General features: G+C 45.7%; 1 pseudogene; it reads right to left on the minus strand.

Annotated features, from left to right (window-relative positions):
- Positions 1-256: 256 nt before the first annotated feature.
- LOC144762281 (TSC22 domain family protein 1-like) overlaps positions 257-21,326 on the minus strand; it is a 140,052-nt pseudogene continuing 118,982 nt past the window's right edge.

Here is a 21,326-nt window from a genome sequence, read left to right on the forward strand (position 1 = left end):
ACATCCAAAAAGTGCCGTCCAAAGTTAACCGATGTATAAATCTTTTTTAACATAGTAGTATTAAATTAGGGTTCAGATCTACAAAATTAAACCCTGATGCATAGCAAGATGCACAATCCCACCCAATACTGTAAGCACAAAACAGAAGGCACAAAAGGAGAGTACTGGAGAGTGTTTTCGAAGTCAAAGGACACGCCATCACCGAGTCAACCAAATTGTGAAAGGGAAGAGGGTACACCAAGGCCATCACATGGCCTTACCTGTCATCCTCGCCATCGACCAGAGGTAACGACTTCAAGGGAAGAAGCTGACCAGGACCCGCTAGACTGCCACCACTCTCTTCCAAAGAAGTTGAACTGCCTATTCCTGAAATGCCTTCGGCGATGATGGACTGCGGCAAACCGGCCACCGAGTGCTCCATAAGACGCCTTGCATCTGCAATCTGATTTGCCACTGACTGGATGAGTGAGGGCGCAAAGAATTGAGCAGAACTTAGAGGTATGTATCTGGTGTGGCATGTGCTGAGACACCGGTACACTGGCAGGATAGTGAGCAACACCCTGAGCCCCGTTATGTACAGTGGGGGGCTGGGACATGACAGGTGCGGGGCCCACACCAGCAGAAGCTGTCAAGCTGATCTGGCTAACAGCGGCTGAGGCAGGGGGAATTGAGCTGACTGCCGGGATCTGCTGATTACTCATTCCTTGAAGCACGGGTTCCAATCCTTGAGCCTGGGGTTTTGCGGGAACGGGGGCGTTCTGCGCTGCCATGACCAGTTGCTGAGGAAGACCCTGCGGGCCCATCGGCACCCCTTGGGGCTGAAGCGCCGCAGGAGAGGTGTAGTCAGAGTGGGGGCACTCTGCTGCATAACGGAGGGTATTCCTTGGTTAATAGCTGCTGGTGCTTGCTGCGCCGTGGAGGGCAGGTTCATGTGCTGACCCACTGCCACATTATGACTGGACTGCGACGCAGTGGGCAGATTTAAGGATTGACCTACGCTGTGACTGACAGGCGTTGCAGGGGGAAGATGTATTTGCTGGGGCACATCCTGACTGCTGGCCACTGACGTGGGCATCATCGTGGGTGCATGTGCAGCAGTTATAGCAGAGGCCGTGGATTGTGCTTGTGCAGCTGTTGATTGCATGTGTGACGAAAGATTGTGCCCGTGGGCCGGGAGCCCTGGCTCTCCTGGCGCTACTGAGGTCTGCAGCTTATGGGGGTGCTGCAAGTAATTGGCCACTCTCCCTATAACAGTAGTCTGAGCAGCCGACATGGCATGGCTTTGAGGGATGAGGGCGGAGGGAATATGCTGCTGGGCTGCATAGTGGAGCTGCTGGGGCAGAGTCTGTACAGGCTGTGAATAGGGGGTTGTTGGTGCACTGAAGGCACGGCCCCCATATTATGACCAGCCGAAGGGTTCAATGGAGGTTGGTAGCCCGGCTTTTGCTGTCCTGTCCATAGCCTCCTTCAGGCGGGTGCGATTGTGCAGGCAAGGTGGCACTCTATGCCCCGGTCTCCAAGTATCCCTGCTGCAGTGTCGGCCTCCTGCAGATTGCTGAGGTTCTCCTCGGATGAGCTGCGCCCCGGCGTGCCTAGGTCTGTGGCCCGGGAGAGGGAGGCGTCTAGGATCTCGGAGGAGGACAGCTCTTCGGTGTGTGACTCGTCCAGGTCGTCGTAGCTCTCCTTTTACTCGGCAATGCTGTTGTTGGAGCTCAGGCTGGCTGAGGCCTGCGCCGGGGTCACACTAGTGATCTGGAAGCCACTCTTATTTTTAGTCCCAGTGGTCTGAAGTGGGGGCTGCAGGCCCAGGCTCTGCGGGGGCTGCGGGCCCAGCAGCGGCTCGTCCAAGCTCAGCTGGCCCCCCTGAGGCGGATCCCGTGGCGCTGACCCTCCTGGGCACTGCGGGCGCCGGCTGCGCCATCTTCCTCACCTCAGGTGGGGCCTCGGGCTGCTGCTGCATTGTGTCCCGGAGAGGGCGGGTCGCCCCTGCTCTAAGAGGCCGCAGTGAGCTGCGGGCGGCCGGGGCACAGGGGAAGAGCCGAGGTCCGGCTGGGGGAGATGTGAAGGCAAGACGGGGCGGCACAGCAGAACAGCTCTAAGAGGCCGCAGTGAGTTGCGGGCGGCCGGGGCACATGACAGATACACACAAATGCACGCAGCAAGGACTTACTGGAAGAGAGCAGCTTAGGCGACAGCTCTAAGAGGCCGCAGTGAGCTGCGGGCAGCCGGGGCACATGACAGATACACACAAATGCACGCAGCAAGGACTTACTGGAAGAGAGCAGCTTAGGCGACCGCAAAATGGCGGCCGCAAGCATCCGAAAATTTCGGATTCGGAGGCGTGTTTTTGCCGTTCTGAGTGACGGATGATGTCACAGTCGAAAGAACGCAAAAAAACACCCCCTAATCCAAAAGAGACGGGGCTTTATTGGAGTGACTCCCCTCTCCTCCAATGGCTGGCCTCCGTTTAGGAAGCCAGCCAATGGAGGAGAATGGAGTAGAGAGGCGGGTTCAAGCCCCCATACTCCAAAACATTAAATCTCCTCCCGGAGACTGCGCAAGCGCAGCCTTTCGGTCCTCGATCTAAAAATGGAGCAGGTGTCTGCTCCACCCTGAGGCATAGCTACCATTGGTGCAGTAGGTGCAGTGGTACCAGGGCCCAGAACCCTGGGAGTCCATTTAACTGTGATAATTGCTTTATTTTGCTACCCCAGTAGCAACCAGCGGTGCTTCTTTCCTTGCACCAGGGCCCATGACATCCTTGCCACACTACTGGCTCCACCTTTGCAAATCACTTGAGTCCCACTTGAGCTTCCATCCCTGATGTGGTCTGCTCTGTCAAGCGCCTGCTTCTCGACTTTCCATTTCTAGCTGACTACCCTGCAGGGGGCAGAGAAAGAGGCACTGCTGCCAGCCAAGAGTGGGATTTAAAAAGGATCACGACTGAGGGGCTTCATAAGTGCTCTCCCCCACCTGCTCCTTGACAATGCCCCCACCGCCTTCAACCCCTTCCCTGGGTGGCGGTGCCATGGACTGATGAGATATTGCGTTACCTGCAAGTATATCATCTGTTTTACATCACTGTACACCCTAGACCTACTATGCACCTGGTCACTTTAAATACCTCAGTTCATAACTTGTATGCAGGGAACAAAAACAACAGGACTTAAAACCTACATTCAGCTCTGCTCAGAGTAATATCTTAGTTTCTGCATTATGAAGCCTTTTGCTGTAGAAGTCAGAAGTTTTAAGCCTTTCACAGGAATGGCTAACAATGAGCACTGATTGCTCTTAGTGTTCCAGTTTTGGAAGTCATTTCTTGGGAAACTACTGATGAATCAAAGGGTGAGGGTGAAGCAGGTCGGAGTATTTTGATGCTATCTTTATTTGAAACCATTGACAGACTACGAGACTTGGACGATCAGTGCTTTTTGTTTGCATGTCTGTATAAATGATGAGTCCTGCAGCCATGCGCATGTGCGCTCTTTCGCCATGCAGTAGTACGGTCATCCAGTTTAGTTAGAGGCTGAGCTCTTACTCTGATCAGCTGGTAACAAGGTGAGTGTGTGACATTAAACCCTATAGGGTACAGAGCTCCTGGTGTGACTTGTGATGCAGTGTGGGAGGCGCGTATCTACACATGATTTGAATCGCAGCTGAGAGAAAGCTGAGCTGAGCTGGGGTCATTGTGGAATTAGTGCGCAACACCGGGGTGATCCTCATGGCGCAGAAGGAGCCTTCAAGTCAAATTTGTTGTTATATGAAGTGAAGTAAACATGGATACGGCAGCAGCTACAGGATTTTTACATAAAGGGGCAAAATCATTTGCTATGATACCTTTAGCCACTAGCTGTCAATGTTTACTTGTGCTACTAGAAGCGTGTAGTGGAAATCTCTTGTTTTGCATGAGGGAGTAGATGGGCGGAACTCTGCGGAATCTCGCAGAGTTTTATGTAACTCCACGGAATTGCGCAGAGTAAAACTCCAAAAGTGCAGCCCACCCCTACTAAAATCCACGAATATCACCAGTTATAGTACTTAGTTATCTTAAGTAATTATAACTCGTGCCTAGAGGTAACTATAACTAGTGCCCCGCCATGTGCAGTGATGCTATCAATGATGTCAAAGTAGGTGTCAAGAGTGAAGTAATATCTAGGGTGATTAGCAGTGCATGGCGAGGGTGTGAGTTATATTTACCTTAGGGGACGAGTTATAGTTACTTCAGATAACTCTAAATATAACTGGTGTATTTCTTTGGTCTTTAGAGTTTGAAGCTGAACATTTCACTTAACTATAACATTACTTTACTCTTTGATTCTTTAGGGAATTTCAATTTTTTTTTAAACGTAAATTAATATGTAACTGCCATGTGTTAATCTAACCCAGCTTTGCAGGGCGTTTGATTATGCATGGTGGGGGTTGGTCAGAGGGCCTGGTTGAGGCCAATCCCCACATGCAGCCTGTCACAACCCCCTACTGTGCCCTCTCTGTCATAACCTCTTGGCTCACCTCCTGTGTAGTAGTCTAGCACACAAGACTCATGTTGCTTTACCCCTGTGGTGCTTTAGGGAATGCCATGATACCATGACTCATGTTCTCCAAAACCCGCGATTTCATTGTGCTTGAGTATTTGCAAGTTTCCCCCAGAACCTGTGATTTAATTGTGTTTGAGTATTTACAACTGTTCCCCAGAACTCGTGATTCAATTATGCTTGAGTTCCTGCCAGCTTTCCCCAGAATCCAGTGAGACAATAGCAAGCCTTGCTCACGCTGTTGCTTAGGCATTGGTGTTGTTTTCCATTATGCACTTTCAAGTGAAAACGATACATTTGGTTCTGATCATCAAGATGCACCGGCCCTTCCAGTAAGGTCACAACGAGTCTACTAAATCGGGTTTACTTCAAGGGTTCAAGAACCTTCCACAAGGCCATATGCCACACGTGTCACACATGATCTGGCTACATTTGTTGCGCCTTTAGAGGGTATATAAACCCTGACCAAAGCTGAGTTGTTGCCTGTTCTCGCTCCCTGCAGAAAAAGCTTCACCCTTCCCACTCGCCTGAAAAATCCAGCCAGAACCAAGAAGCACTCCAGTCTCCTTCAAGTCCAAGTGAACCTGTGGTTCCTATGGTTCCAGCTCTCCTGACATCTTTCTCATCGCTCCCTCTTGTACAGCTACTCTGGACCCCCTGAGTCGAAGCCTCAAGATCTTCTTCAAACTTCAGTCATGCGGAAGAACAAGGTAAAATTCTTGATACCAGGTTAGTGCACACTAATCTTCCTACAGTAGTACGCAGGACAGAGTATCAGTATCTTGAAAGAGAATAGACTTTTCCTCACTTCCTGTGATTTACTCCAGTACTTCTTACGTGCTTAAACCCTGGACCCTTCTTGCAATCTTGGCGCTTGAACTGTCATTACGCAAAGACTGAAGACTTAAACTCCTTGTGTCTCTAAATGAACAGTCGTGCCAAAAGAAAGCACATCGGAGTCTATGATATAGGCATGAACCTTGTTCCCAAACCTATTGATCCTCGGCCCCCTCAGGCCAATTATGGCCCTGGGGACCACATTTTTCCGGGGCCTGGCATGATTCTCTTGGTGCCCTGAAGCCCACCCAGTGTGCTATGGGACCGGAGGGGGCCTCAGGCCCCAGATCTTAGATGGCTCCCAGCCTCCTGTGGAAAATAGCATTGTTCTCACATACCGGGAACCGCTGGAAATGCAGCTTCCTTCGTATGACAGCAATCCTTTCATCTCTTTCCTGTCCATATGTCTGCCAGGAGGGAAAGATATGTAAGCTCGGCTTCCTGCAAATGGGAACACTTTGGCAGCTCCCGCTTGCTGAAAGCAGAGTTAGTGTTTTTGCTGTCGGGAACTGTCAGCTTTTTATTTTTATTTTTATTTTCACCGGAGTCAGGGATCTATAGCAATTTTCAGCAAATTTAAAAAGAAAAATAAATCCCCTGGCCGGGTCCCTGCAGGGCCCCTGGTCCAATAAGGGGTTAGGGTATTCCCACCCTGCCCCCTTCTCTTTTTTAAAATCTTTAATCAGTCCCAAGATGGCTTCCAACACTTCTTGGTGGAAGTGCTGGCAGCCAATCAGATTTCAGCACAGGAGAAATTCTTGAAGATTTGTTAAACGACATCAAAGATATAGGCAGGTCAAAAAACTCTTTTTCCATGGAAACTTGGTCCTAACTATAATTACATACTGGTGACTGCCAGTAGGATATATATATATATATATTTATATATATTTCACTCCACAATACGTAGCAGAAAGCCACGTCAACTGCACTCGCCTCGAGAAACCAGGGATCAAATTTCAAACCATGTTGCGCTTTTCCAAATAGATTTATTCATTATATTGCAGCATCGTGATACAAACACGGAAAGCAACCCAACGCGTTTCGGCGACGAAGCTCGCCTTGGTCCCGTGACTTGGTCTGCAAAAACGTACTAGTTCCTAAAGACAATATTCTCTAATAGGAGAATAAAAAAAAAAATATATATATATATATATTTATATATATATATATATATATATATATATATATATATATATATATATATATTCCGACACATTTCTCCAAGAAGAAACCAGAGGCCAGAGGGGGTATCAGGGATCACAGCATGCTTTATTCAATTGTCCACAGCGACGGCGAATGCATTTCGGCCATTTAGGCCTTCCTCAGCGCCCAGTGCTGTTACGAGTCCTGCACCAATGTGCTCCTTCCTGCTCCAGTGATGGCTCGCACAAAATGCCCCTCCCCTTTATGCTGTCGGCACACCTGAAGATGTTCATGAAGGTAAGCGAACTTCAAATCCCAACATGCACTGTGGCGGCAGGCTGGGTAGGTGGCATAGGGTAGTGGGTTTTGACAATAGGTCGGTGCGGGCATGCAGAAGGGTGGTGTGGGGAACCTCTGAACAGGCGAAGTCCACAGCCGCTGCCCCGAGTCCCCTCGTGCCACAGCAACCAGTTGCCACAAGACCGCGAATAAACAGGGGCTACCAAATAGAGGCATCCCGCCCCGTTGAGCTGAAATAGCTCGGTCCGCTCATCCCGGCTCGTGGTTCCTGGTGGTCAACGGATTATTCGATACCTCGATAAACACAAAGCTGCGAGCAGCCGATTGCCAGTTTAATCCGTGACGCTTAATGCTGCAGGGCCATCCGTATACGCCTCTGGCCGGCGTAGTAAATAATCCGACACATTTCTCCAAGAAGAAACCAGAGGCCAGAGGGGGTATCAGGGATCACAGCATGCTTTATTCAATTGTCCACAGCGACGGCGAATGCATTTCGGCCATTTAGGCCTTCCTCAGCGCCCAGTGCTGTTACGAGTCCTGCACCAATGTGCTCCTTCCTGCTCCAGTGATGGCTCGCACAAAATGCCCCTCCCCTTTATGCTGTCGGCACACCTGAAGATGTTCATGAAGGTAAGCGAACTTCAAATCCCAACATGCACTGTGGCGGCAGGCTGGGTAGGTGGCATAGGGTAGTGGGTTTTGACAATAGGTCGGTGCGGGCATGCAGAAGGGTGGTGTGGGGAACCTCTGAACAGGCGAAGTCCACAGCCGCTGCCCCGAGTCCCCTCGTGCCACAGCAACCAGTTGCCACAAGACCGCGAATAAACAGGGGCTACCAAATAGAGGCATCCCGCCCCGTTGAGCTGAAATAGCTCGGTCCGCTCATCCCGGCTCGTGGTTCCTGGTGGTCAACGGATTATTCGATACCTCGATAAACACAAAGCTGCGAGCAGCCGATTGCCAGTTTAATCCGTGACAATACTTTTGTATATCTCTTTATTATTTTCCTTATACATGTTTACCATTTCTATGTAGTTATGTATCTATATATATATATATATAAATACATATATATATATATATATATATATATATATATATATATATATATATATTCACTGAAAAAACCATAGGTTATACACCATATATAGTTAGGAATTAGCATTTAAAAAACCTTATTTTACTCACACAAAACCATTGAAATTCCATATATAGTTAGTTGCACTAACTATATATCGCGCACCCGCAATCCACTGCTGATCATGTCACATATTACATCATTCATGACATGGTCAGTGACATCACTGATGACATCACTGATGACATCTCAAATGACATCACTGATGACATCTCAAATGACATCACTGATGACATCACTGATGACATCTCAAATGACATCACTGATGAGATCACTGATGACATCATCCAGTGACTGTGTGTTTCTGTAAAGTTTAAATATGTTTTACATATTGAAGAATGAGTAGATGTATAAGTGTCTGGACGAAGGATTTAGTAGGTGCATGACTGAATGTATGAGTGAGTGATTAAATGTGTCTCACTGAGTGCATGGGTTAGTGAGTAAACTGTCTTAATTTGTGCATCATTATGTCTGTTGTTCTGTAAACTGCTGCATGTGTTGATCAGTAGCTATATGATTAACTATATGGGTTATTGATTGATTGTCCAAGTACTTGTATAGGAGACTGAGTGTGTGTGTGGCTGGCTGGGAGGTGTGTGACTCTGTGCAGATCAATGTGTACTTGTATCAATGATTGTATAAGAAAGTAAGTATGTGTTAGTATATGTTTGAAAATGTAAGGTGCTCTATGTTTAACTGTATAGACAAGAAAATGGAAGTGTGATTGATTCTTTACAGGACTGACTAGGTGTGTGAGTAACTCCATGGATGAGTGGCAGAGTGTAAGTGTCTGTATAGGTGTATGAGTGCATATGATAGTGTTGTAAAGATGAGTGATTGTATGTATGAATGATTGTATGGGTGAATGAGTGAATGTGTGTGTAGACGTAGGAATCAGTGAGTACGTATGTAGTAACTAGTATTGGTGTGTCAATGGTTTCAAAAATTATACTCTGTATTTAACACTGGGTGAAACAGAGGTTATATTAAAACGTGAGGAGATGCATTGTATTGTCACATGAATGATATCATCAGTGATGTGGTCATTGATGTCAAATGAGATGTCATCAGTGATCTCATCAGTGATGTCATTTGAGATGTCATCAGTGATGTCATCAGTGATGTCACTGACCATGTCATGAATGATGTAATATGTGACATGATCAGCAGTGGATTGCGGGTGCGCGATATATAGTTAGTGCAACTAACTATATATGGAATTTCAATGGTTTTGTGTGAGTAAAATAAGGTTTTTTAAATGCTAATTCCTAACTATATATGGTGTATAACCTATGGTTTTTTCAGTGAATTTTCAAGGTTTTGTAAATGCTAATTCCTAACTATATATGGTCTATAACCTATGGTTTTTTCAGTGAATTTCAATGGTTTTTTAATAGCAAATATCATAAGCTGTCGAATGTCAAGTACGTGGTAAGTGAAAACATTTTCGTGTTTATGCACACTGATCTGCTTTGAATGGTGCCCCCCCCCCTCATTTCTATTAGGAGTACTCTCTCTTTGCAGATAGTGAAAGGTAGTTAACGCAGGCCTTTGCCCCCGTTGTAATCCGTCGTGCCTGCTTCTCTCTCCATTTGATTGATTGTTATCCAAGTATTTACTGTTTTAGAATTAGTTCTCTTTGGTTCATTCTCTATTTACAAACAAACACAGAGTCGCAATACTCTGTTTAGTCTTTGCAGATAACGAAAAATCGTGTAAAAAAAAAAGAAAAGGAATCGAGCAAAATCAGTAGGCCACTAATGGGATCTCTTTTTGACCTCGCTAAAATAGAAACATTAGGAACAACCCCTCATGACAAATACAAAACTAGTGAGATGAACTGAACTCCACACAATGATGGCTGCAAAACAGCTCGGCTCCGCCACCCACCCCGCCCAAAATAACGATAAAGAGCGGCTGCCATGATTGGTTGCGGAATGGCCACAACGGAGCTACGAAATGGTGCTGCTCTCATGCTAACCCCAGCTTCGGTCTGAAACATCCAGAAACACTGTAGACTACCAATTCGATCAGTTCCGGTAGCGCCCCAATGTAACCCGGTAGAGAAGAACTAGCCCTCCCCTCTTTGACTGATGGTTCTTGTTGCCTGTCCTTTCTGTTGTCATTTAACAGAACTATTTAGCCTGCTGAAAGGGGTTGTGTTTCGACCGCTGGTTGGTGGAGACATTTTGACTATATTCTGGACCTGCGTTGTCGCGTAATGCGTCATATGACGCGCCGCGTTAGCGCATCCGGAAGTCATCCGGGGCGCGCAGCGCGTAACGTAAGCATAACAAGTCATGTGACTTGTTAATAAAACTTTTCATTGGTTCATTTTACTTTTCTTATTCTAATGATGAAAGCCTTGGTCATATCACCTAAAAATTACGCTTTTAATTACTTCCGAACATTATTTTCTCTTAAATATATGTTATAATGTTCCAGGCTAATGTACTTTCCCGGAAATTTTACAACTGTCCTGCAAGTAAAATATATTCTTTTTTCGAGAAAAAGAGCGTTTCTTCGTCCCATGACGGAGCCGTTGAGCAAAAGAGGGTCGACCTGCTGTCTTAGTCGCCGATACGCCTGAATATGAGATTCTTATCGATCACTTTATGTTGCAGGAATAGAAAACACAACAGCCCTTGACCATTTATCTTTACTGCGTTCCTTCGTATTATACCTTTTACCCTTCATGTAATTGGTCTGCTTTATTTCACTTGCCTTTTAATGATTCTAAAACAGTGACTATTATTAAAAACTTTACCAATGTATACACTACTACCATGTTTTCTTTTAAAAACCTTTATTGTGAAAATTTCATTATACAAATACGAGCCTATAACCACGTGGGCCTGCCACGGAGCAAACTGTAATCGTATATGATGAATAGACATTTACACTGTAGAGGAACGTAACGGGCGGGCCATTAGGTTGCAAAAACTAAGGTGTCTAACAGTTACGGAATCGGTGGACGTACATTTTATAATTAAAATACGACAGGGCCAGTTACAATAAAATTATCTAGATATACATTTGCGGGCAAGTACCATGGGTGACGTTAATTCGAATTTTCAACAGTACAGTAATCAATAACACATCAGAACTTAATATCAATAGGGATGTCGAAATATTCAATCAATTCTCGTCCCCGCCCGCCATGTGCTTCAAAACTGCATACGTATCTCGTGATTTCAAGGTTCTGCAACCAGTACACAACAAGGAGTTACGAGTCCCATTTATTCCGGCGCCATTTTGGGCGAGGACGGGCAGGTCCAGGATATAGTCAAAATGTCTCTACCAACCATCGACTATGATGATGTTCATATGCTGTATTTATTAGAGTAACACTCATCTGCCCACATGAAATTAATTTACCACAATCTAAACATGTCATTTTAATCTTTCCAAAGTTCTTCTAAATATTTGGGACCGTTTCCCTTGCCTCTGAAGCTCTCAGTGCCACTTCTTTGATGAATGTACTAGCAGGTCAGGGGTTCTCCTCCAAATCTCTCTTTTATGCAGCACTATAATTAATTGGTGCCACCTCTCCATATGACGATGCATGGTATAGTTACCACAACTATATATTTTTTCGGTTCCTCTGGAGAGTTCATCGTGGCAGATGAAGCGTGTAACATACCGGGCATTTACCTTTTTTTGCATGTACAGGAAAGGAAAAAAAAATCGAGCGTTCGAGTTCTTAGGTGTCCCAGGGCCATTTTAGTGGACCAGGCCCAAATCCAAAGAACAGCTATCTCACAGGCTAATGGGGCGACCCACGCCGAGTTTCAGCATTGTAGGATGACCACACAAGTACAGCAACTTGCTAGACATCACCTCGGTGCCATCCGGATCTCGGCGCCCCACTGCAGATGAAGTGCCTCTCAACTATGAAACCACCACGGTGACATCCGGATCTTGGCGCGTTGTGCTGCCTTCGGCCTATTCGCACATCGGTCCGCTACTGACGCCATCTCACAGGCTAATGGGGTGACCCACGCCGAGTTTCAGCATTGTAGGATGACCACACCAACTTGCTAGACATCACCTCGGTGCCATCCGAATCTTGGCATCTCAACGCCTAGTGGTATCTTCCATACAGAAAATATTGTTACGCTGCCTTTGGCCCCATTCGCACATCAGTCCGCAACTTAGACATCACCTCGATGCCATCCGGATCTTGGCATCTCAGCGCCTTGTGGTGTCAGTCAGAAAATATTGTTGCGCTGCCTTTGGCCCCATTCGCACATCAGTCCGCTACTGACACCATCTCACAGGCCAATAGGGCGCCCCACGCCGACTTTTACCATTGTACGATGGCCACACCAGTGGCACAACTTCCTAGACATCACCTCGGTGCCATCCGAATCTTGGCATCTCAACGCCTAGTGGTATCTTCCATACAGAAAATCTTGTTACGCTACCTTTGGCCCCATTCGCACATCGGTCCGCAACTTAGACATCACCTCGGTGCCATCCGGATCTTGGCATCTCAGCGCCTTGTGGTGTATTCTCTTCAGAAAATATTGTTGAGCTGCCTTTGGCCCCATTCGCACATCCGTCCGCAACTTACACATCACCTAGGTGCCATCCGGATCTTGGCATCTCAGCGCCTTGTGGTGTCTTCTACTCCGAAAATATAGTAGAAAATATTGTTGCGCTGCCTTTGGCCCCATTCACACATCAGTCCGCTACTGACACCATCTCACAGGCCAACAGGGCGCCCCACGCCGACTTTTACCATTGTACGATGGCCACACCAGTGCCACAACTTGCTAGACACCACCTCGGTGCCATCCGGATCTTGGCATCTCAGCGCCTTGTGGTGTCTTCAAATCAGAAAATATTGTTGCGCTGCCTTTGGCCCCATTCGCACATCGGTCCGCTACTGACGCCATCTCACAGGCCAACGGGGCGCCCCACGCCGACTTTCAACATTGTAGGATGGCCACAGAAGTGCGACAACTTACTAGACACCACCTCGGTGCCATCCGGATCTTGGCGCGTTGTGCTGCCTTCGACCTATTCGCACATCGGTCCGCTACTGACGCAAACTCACAGGCCAACGGGGCGCCCCACGCCGACTTTCAGCATTGTAGGATGGCCACACCAGTGCGGCAACTTACTAGACACCACCTCGGTGCCATCCGGATCTTGGCGCGTTGTGCTGCCTTCGGCCTATTCGCACATCGGTCCGCTACTGACGCAAACTCACAGGCCAACGGGGCGCCCCACGCCGACTTTCAGCATTGTTGGATGGCCACACCAGTGCGACAACTTACTAGACACCACCTCGGTGCCATCCGGATCTTGGCGCGTTGTGCTGCCTTCGGCCTATTCGCACATCGGTCCGCTACTGACGCAAACTCACAGGCCAACGGGGCGCCCCACGCCGACTTTCAGCATTGTAGGATGGCCACACCAGTGCTGCAACTTGCTGGACACCACCTCGGTGCCATCCAGATCTTGGCGCGTTGTGTTGCCTTCGGCCTATTCGCACATCGGTCCGCTACTGACGCCGCCTCACGTGCCAACGTATTTTCTCCTAATTTTACACCCTATGCCGCATAACAGGTCATGTGACTTGTTTATAAAACTTTTCATTGGTTCATTTTACTTTTGGTTTCCTAATGATGGAAGGCTTGATCATGTGACCTAAAAACAACACTTTTCATAGGATGAAAACTTTTTTTTTTCCCCAAACGATGAAAGCCCCACCTTGTTTCTGGATGTTTCAGACTGAAGCTGGCGTCAGCATGAAAGCACCACCATCTCGTAGCTCAGTCGTGGTCATTCCGCGAGCAATCATGGCAGCCGCTCCCCACCAGAAGCCTGCAGGAGTCGGAGCCCCCAAAACTTTTGATGAATTCTCAAGGCGGAGGGGACGCTTTCGAGAATGAGGTCCAAGACCTAGCAGACAAGCGTCCGATTTCCAAGGTGTCCCAGGGCCATTTCAGTGGACCAGGCCCAAAAAGGAAACAGCCTGCCGCCATTTTGAGAGTCCTGTGACAGCCGCCTATCGCTGCACCGCAAGAGTGGGCGCAACTCAGCTGAATTGCGGCTTTTGACACAGTGGACCAAAAACGGACGGAATGGCAACTGAAACGGTAAAGGGGCGCCCCACTACAACAGATGACACTCCACCTGGAGAGACCCGTTCACGCCACCTCCCCCGGGGCGCTCCACGCCGTTATTCGGAGCAGCATTGTAGGATACCAAAACCAGTGCGGCAACTTACTGGACATCACCTTGGTGCCATCGTTCTGCTGCCTTGGAACTATTCGCGCAACAGTTTGCTACTGATGACCCACCCCCCGCGACGCCCCATGCCGTTATTTGCTGGGTGGCAACTTACTAGACATCACTTTCGTGTCATCTAGATTTCAACGCGTTCTGCTGCCTTGGAACTATTCGCACAACAGTTTGCTACTGATGACCCACCCCCCGCGACGCCCCACGCCGGAAATCTGGACGTTGTGCTGCGTTGGGACTATTCGCACAGCCGACCGCTACTTCGTTGTTTTTCCCTAAAAATGTTTATATGTTATTACTATTTTTGTTTTCTTGTATATATTTATAAATTATTAAAGTTTTATAATCTTACTACTTTGTCGGAGTGCTATATATTTTTAATGTGACACATAATTGTAAAAACTTTGATGTACAAACAGTCATCCCTGGAATCTTCCGCTTCAGGCTCGGTCCCCTCCCCAATCACAATACAGGATGGTTTTCAGATAATAGCAACGCTTCTGCTGTGACGAATCTCATCGAGTGTGGGCCTTGATCTACTATAACTCCTTTGAAGAGGGGTGATTCTTTACAGCTGTGGCCATAAACTACATCTGCAGGGCTAGCTGATACCCTAGGACCAGCCTGGACAATCGGACACAGAGGAAAAGGAGTGTCAGAGGGTGCGGTAGTGAATAGGGCGAAAGGGAGGTGTCGGGCGGGCACAGGGTGTGATTCTCAGGGAAGAGCAGCGCAGATGGGGGGAGGTTTATTACCCATGCATAAGACAGAGAGCGGGGGTGACCACTGCCTGGGTGAGATGCTTGCGAGGGTGGGGAGCCATGCTAAGGATCGACAGCGTGCACAGAGTGGGTCTGGTCAAGGCATCTAAAATGGCTGCCGTGCACGACAAAAGTGTGGCATTTGAAAAAAGACAAGATGGCGCAGACAATGTTTTTCAACACTTCCTGATTTCCTTCGAATCGAACGTTAACAGACGTTGGGGCATATTACCAAAGTTAAGCGATATTTATCCCTAACGATGCTTAGCAACGATTTTTTTACCGTCAGAAATTATCGCAGATAAACCTTGCTATTATCAAGGTTTATCGGAAATACGATAAAAAACGACCGCAATGCATTAATATCGCTGAAAACTCAGCGATATTCATGCATTACCGAGCTAATGCTCTTAGCCATGTTATCCACCTCCCATTGGATAACATGGCTAAGAACTGCTCAGGGCAGGTGGTAGCTTTTAGAGATATTCGCCCTTATCTCGAATATTTCCAAAAGTTGATAATAGGAGATAGCGATGTTAGCGACTGTTTCCAGTCGCTAACATCTTGGCATGCCCACTTTGCATGTCATTAGTGATAAATATCACTCACATGCAAAGTGGGGCCCAAGATGGTCGCTATCTTCTACTAGCCGTCGCTAACTGGTGTTAGCAACAGCTAGGTAATACACATATAATTTTATCTCCACGAAGCGGAGCGCTGTTACAGATATATATCTTGTTTCTGAACGTTAATTTCTCAAAATGCACTGAAGCACATATATTGAGACCTAGCAAAGGCACATCGGGCTACCAGTCCCTACAATTTTGCCAAGTTTCGTGCAAATCCATTCAGCTGTTCGATCCTACCGAGAGACAAGATGGCGGCCGCTACGGACTGTTTGGAATGTTTACAGACACCGGAGAGCCAATCAGCTTCGCTTCGCAAAGCTCCGTAACGCGAAAAGTACGCGAAGCGGTGCGCTGTTACAGATATATACCTTTTTTTGAACGTTAATTTCTCAAAATCCACTGGAGCACATATATTGAGATCTAGCAAAGGCACATCGGGCTACCAGTCCCTACAATTTTGCCAAGTTTCGTGCAAATCCATTCAGCTGTTCGATTATTATTATTTTTATTTTTTTTTGCCCCGCGGGGCCCTTTTAAAACCTCCACATCAAACCTAGGGGGTGAGCGACAATGTACTATGCCCCCTTATGGTCATTTGCCCCTTCGCTTCGGCCTCCTCTTGTCTCTCGATCCTACCGAGAGACAAGATGGCGGCCGCTACGGACTGTTTGGAATGTTGACAGACGCCGGAGAACCAATCAGCTTCGCTTCACAAAGCTCCGTTGCGCGAAAAGTCCGCGAACCAGAGCGCTGCCCGGTCCGCTGTTACAGATATATATCTTTTTTTAAACGTTAATTTCTCAAAATCCACTGGAGCACATATATTGAGACCTACAAAAGGCACATCGGGCTACCAGTCCCTACAATTTTGCCAAGTTTCGTGCAAATCCATTCAGCCGTTCGGGCTAAAAGTGAGGCCAACCGCCCTATGGAAAACTCAATGTTAAAAACACGTTTTGGGACCCCCCTTTTTTCTCGGCCCCCACTGGACGAACCCCCCCCAAATTTTCAAGGGCTGCTCAGAAACAAAATGTGCCATTTTCCTGAAAATTTCAGCCAATTCCGTCCACAAACGCCAAAGTTATTAGACATAGAATTTTCAAAAAACCCATAGAGAAAAAATCCTAACTATATATACCTACTGGCGACCGCCAGTAGGTAATATATATTTATATATATATATATATATATATATATATATACACATACATAGATACACATGTATCCCATTGGTGGGTGTGTCATATGGAAAATGGAGAAGTGGGTTAGCGGTTGCCACACCGCTTCCGTTAAAGCCCCTGAAGAGAAGCATATGGAGCTTCGAAACGCGTCGGGCAGATCCATTACGGAGCGGCATCTACAAGTGGATCCCCGTCCTCACCTATACATAAATCAAGCTGCTGCTCGTGTGCTACTCAAAGGTGGACAACCTTGGAGCGACCATATATATATTTATACTTATAAACACTTTCTGTGAAGTGATGGCCCATGCGAAGTAGCAATTCCCAATGTATGTTTAGATAAACGTACTTGCGATGCAAAGACTCCTGATGTACGACGTGATGTAAAGGCTGTACATTCCTTATCTCTCTTGATTTATAACTTGATCTTGGCAAAATTGTTATTATTTCCTGTATGCAAATTGCGTGAAAAGACCCAAAAAATTCTTGCTAAATTACAGATAAGTATGTACCTATTTTTTGGGCACAAATTGTGCCCTCATATCCATTTTTTGCTGTGAGGATGCATCTTCTTTTGAAAAATAGAGCAACAGTGTTATGGCACAACAACTGTAAAAGAACACCAGCTGCTAATTCATTCAGATTCCTATGCTCCCATGATAAACTTTTTCCCTAAAGGGGCCAATTTAAATCCTGGTGGATGGTTCGTTGTTACGCCAGAGTGACAGAGTTAATTTCTCCATCACCCTGGTGACAGGACCATCCACCAGAAATATAAAAGACCGCCATCTGGCAGTCATTTATAAAGCATTGGCAGGAACCACTGTGACGGCGATTCCAGTCAATGATTTTTAAAGGTTGGTGCAGGACTCCGTCAACATGATGGAGCCCTGCACCAAACATTTTTCTTTTTTTAATTTCAAAAAGAAAATCCTGAAACAAGATTTTCTTTTTGGAAATAAAAAAGAATATATACCCCTTGCCCTGGGAGTGCTCTCCCATGGCAAGGGGAGCATTTAGCAGTTTTCACGGTCCCTTACTGCCAGGGTTTTCCTGGTGAAAACTGACATGTAGTTCCACCCAACAAAGTAGGTGGCTGGAATAATAGGTCTGTCTCCGACAACCCTGTATTGCGACTTATATAGCGCACGTATCACCGGAAGGTATCAAGGCGCTTGCTTAGGGAACCCATCCTGGTATTCCCCTGTGAGATACCCCGGCAGGGTATCCACAAGGTGAAAGCCAGGCATCCCGCCGCGAGGGGCCGTAGTGGAGATTAAGCAAGCTATTGCCCAGAGTCGCAGAGTGTGACCCCGTGAGTCGAGTAGGCACCAGAGCGAGAATTGTCGGGTCCGTGGAATTTTTGAGCCTGAGACCCGCCGAGGCGGGGAATCGAACCCTGGTCCACGGCCGATCTCAGCTTCCGGGTCTGCCGCCTCTAACCACTGAGCCACGCTTCTCCACTAGTAATGACCTTACCCTTACTCCACAGGGCGATCAGATCGGTTTAAACACAAAGGAGACAGAGTAGCCTCCACTGTGATTAAACTTATGTTCTGCCCACATCTAAATCAGGCGGGCTGACCATTACCTTGGCAGTATAGATACTCTGTCACCATTGTGACTGAGCATCTACACCACCAAGATATAAATTGGCCCCAAAGTCTCTATCACACATGTGGCATTTCAAGTAACAGTCATAAGGTGCAGTGCTGAAAATTATGCCAGATTACAGCCGCAGAAATGCAATTTCACCAGGGCCGATCCATAAATCCAGTTAATGAAAGACTTGCCAAGAGAAGCAGCACAAACAATTACCTGTCATTGAGCATTTGTCAGTTAGAAACATTTCCAACCTCCTGGACATGTAGCATTTTCTCCTTTTAGTGCTTTCTCTACAGTTACTTGACCACTGTGTTCATTCTCATGAATGCCTGGCCAAGTGAAGCCTTGAGAACTATCCCACTGAGAAAGTATTAATGTGAGAACAGAGACTAAACCTTAAGGCATCTTTCCCTATAGTAGCCATATGGAACCACTTGCACCCAAGCATCGCAGCAACTTTGGGCAGGTTTCATCTGAAATGCTTGTGTGTCTTGCTTTACTAAAGTACCAAAAAGACAAATTAGACAAGTCTTTTCAGACTGGACTAGAATTCTCACCCAAGGAAATGATCCAAATATTGGGGACCCTGGTTTTCTATAAGCTTCACTATAGAACAGGACAATGCAAAATTGGAAAGCAAGAGCTCTAACATTACCCTGAGCATCATGCACATCACAGGCTTGCAAAATTTGAAATGACTATTATACAAGAACATAAGGGAAACCCAAGAATAAACAGATGGAAATATCTAGTGGCTCATGGGCTTCCCGCATGTACATGAAATATTTATTTTGAGGTGGTGGGGTACACGATCCAGTGTACTGATAAAAGTCTCAGGATTCTTCCTAAGGTATCCCTTTTTGTTACAGGAGGGCCAATTCAACTTTTAAAAAGGAATTGTGATGTGTGGGAGTGAATATTGACCCTGCATCTGCTTGATCAACATGTTTTAACCATGAGGAGTCCTCAAAGCATGGTCCTTGGCTTTTGCCAGGATCAGGATCCTTAGCATCCTTACTCACTAACCATTGATGAAGCGAGATAGAAAATAAAATTTTGTTTAAACTCGTGAAGTCACACTTCCATAATATAAATTAATAAAATTAATGATTTGTGATGTGTTATGCTAACTCAACTTAGATTTAACTTTACACATGGGGATATTAACATGTGTGCTCATAAACGTGCATTATTGTTGCATCTTTTGTTTGTGCAAAAATAATAAATTAATTTTGTCGTTTTCATTTTTGTCATTACTAACGGCAGCAGATTTAAAAGTGGTATGCGCTTGTTTTGCTTTCCTTGTCTATGTGATGTTATTTCTACTATTATAGGTGCATATAAGATTTCATGGATTTTTGAAGACTGGTAGATATAAAATGCTGCTTTATTTGTTTGCTTCTTGCTAGGTAACACTAGACTAATAGGGTGGGTTAATTAATTAGTAAACAAAGGGTGGAAACAGAATAAAATAATATTTCTTTCATTAATACTTTTCTTGAGTTTGTTTTATACTAGAAAAATAAGTTGCCTGCTTTTGGGCCTAGTTTGCTCGAGTTTGCTAAAAGATGAATTCAATTTCTGCCTGAAGCACGATGTCCACCCTAAAGTTTTCCATGAAAGTTACATTCACTTAACAATGAAGAAGCGCTGTCATTATTTTTGTCGGACGTGGCCAAGGTCAGAAACCGGCAGAAAGAACGTTTGATAACTTGGCATCCGAGGAAGTGAAATGAAACCAGTGAGAACTCTTGTTCAAATTTGTTGCAAACTAAGGAAGCTTTGGAACACGTACAATAAAGACAATGGTCTCAAAGAATATGACAGAATGGAAGTTTTGAAATATGGGGTGACATGTCACTTGTCACTTTCGGACCCATGGGACATCGACTTTTGCAGAAAATTTTCCTTTACTTAGATTAGCTAGCGTAGAAAGGTATAAAAACCCGTGCCCTATGGTTAGTGCTGGCTGCTGCTTTTCAACTTTCAGATGAGGGTGTCGTGCTGACGGACTTTGCTTGGAGCACGTAAGAACCCATAAAGACTTTACTTTATTTCCATTTATTCTAACTTAGCTAGGGACTTAGGATTTTAGAAATACTAAACTTTTAATTTCTTGCTTGAAACTGTAATTTCCTATAATGTTTTCAAATATGCTTACTATGATTCTAATAAAATTACATTTATAAAATTATATTCACAAAAATCTGAAATTAGTTAATAAAATCTTACTTTTGGAAACAAGCTGGTCTTGGTTATTCAGAAGTGTGAGTTACTATTAGCTAGATGCCATCGCCATGGTGGTCATTTAAATAGTTAGGATTTGTTCAAATGATGTTATCTTTTACCGTGGTTGTATATAAATTGTAAATAAGTTGTATATAAGTTTAATTTGGCCACCTGATTCAGTAGGTCAAAATATGTCATATTTGATTAATGGGTCCATGAGTTAGAGTAGTGTTTAATGTAATAGGTTATAGAGTTAGGTAGCGTTGCTTATGACATATTTCCTATAGGCCGCTGGATCAATTCTTCTGGTAGCAGAGATTGATGGTTGCTAAAGGTAACCAGTTTGTTATGGTATAGATATAGGATCGATGTTTAACACATGTTAAGTTAGGTTTTTTTGTGCTATATGTGAGTAGTACCGGTACAGATTGTGTGATGAGAAGGTAGTCACAAAGGGCATTTGATCTGTTTCAGAGTAGTGATATCGACGTGTATCACAGGTGTTGTGGCCGTGCAACACATTTTAGGGCTAGGTGTAAATGTTGTATAAGTGAGGATTATCTAAGAAATTTGAACAGCATGAGTATAGGGACTGAGAGCCTGTTATAAAACTCACTGTGATAAAAGTATTAGTATATATTCGAGCTCGAATGAGGGGTAGGGTAACGTCGGTGCATGATTATCTATAAACAGGTGAGAGTCCTGTAGGGGTA

Source organism: Lissotriton helveticus, chromosome 6, assembly GCF_964261635.1.
Source record: "Lissotriton helveticus chromosome 6, aLisHel1.1, whole genome shotgun sequence".
Lineage (NCBI taxonomy): Eukaryota > Metazoa > Chordata > Amphibia > Caudata > Salamandridae > Lissotriton > Lissotriton helveticus.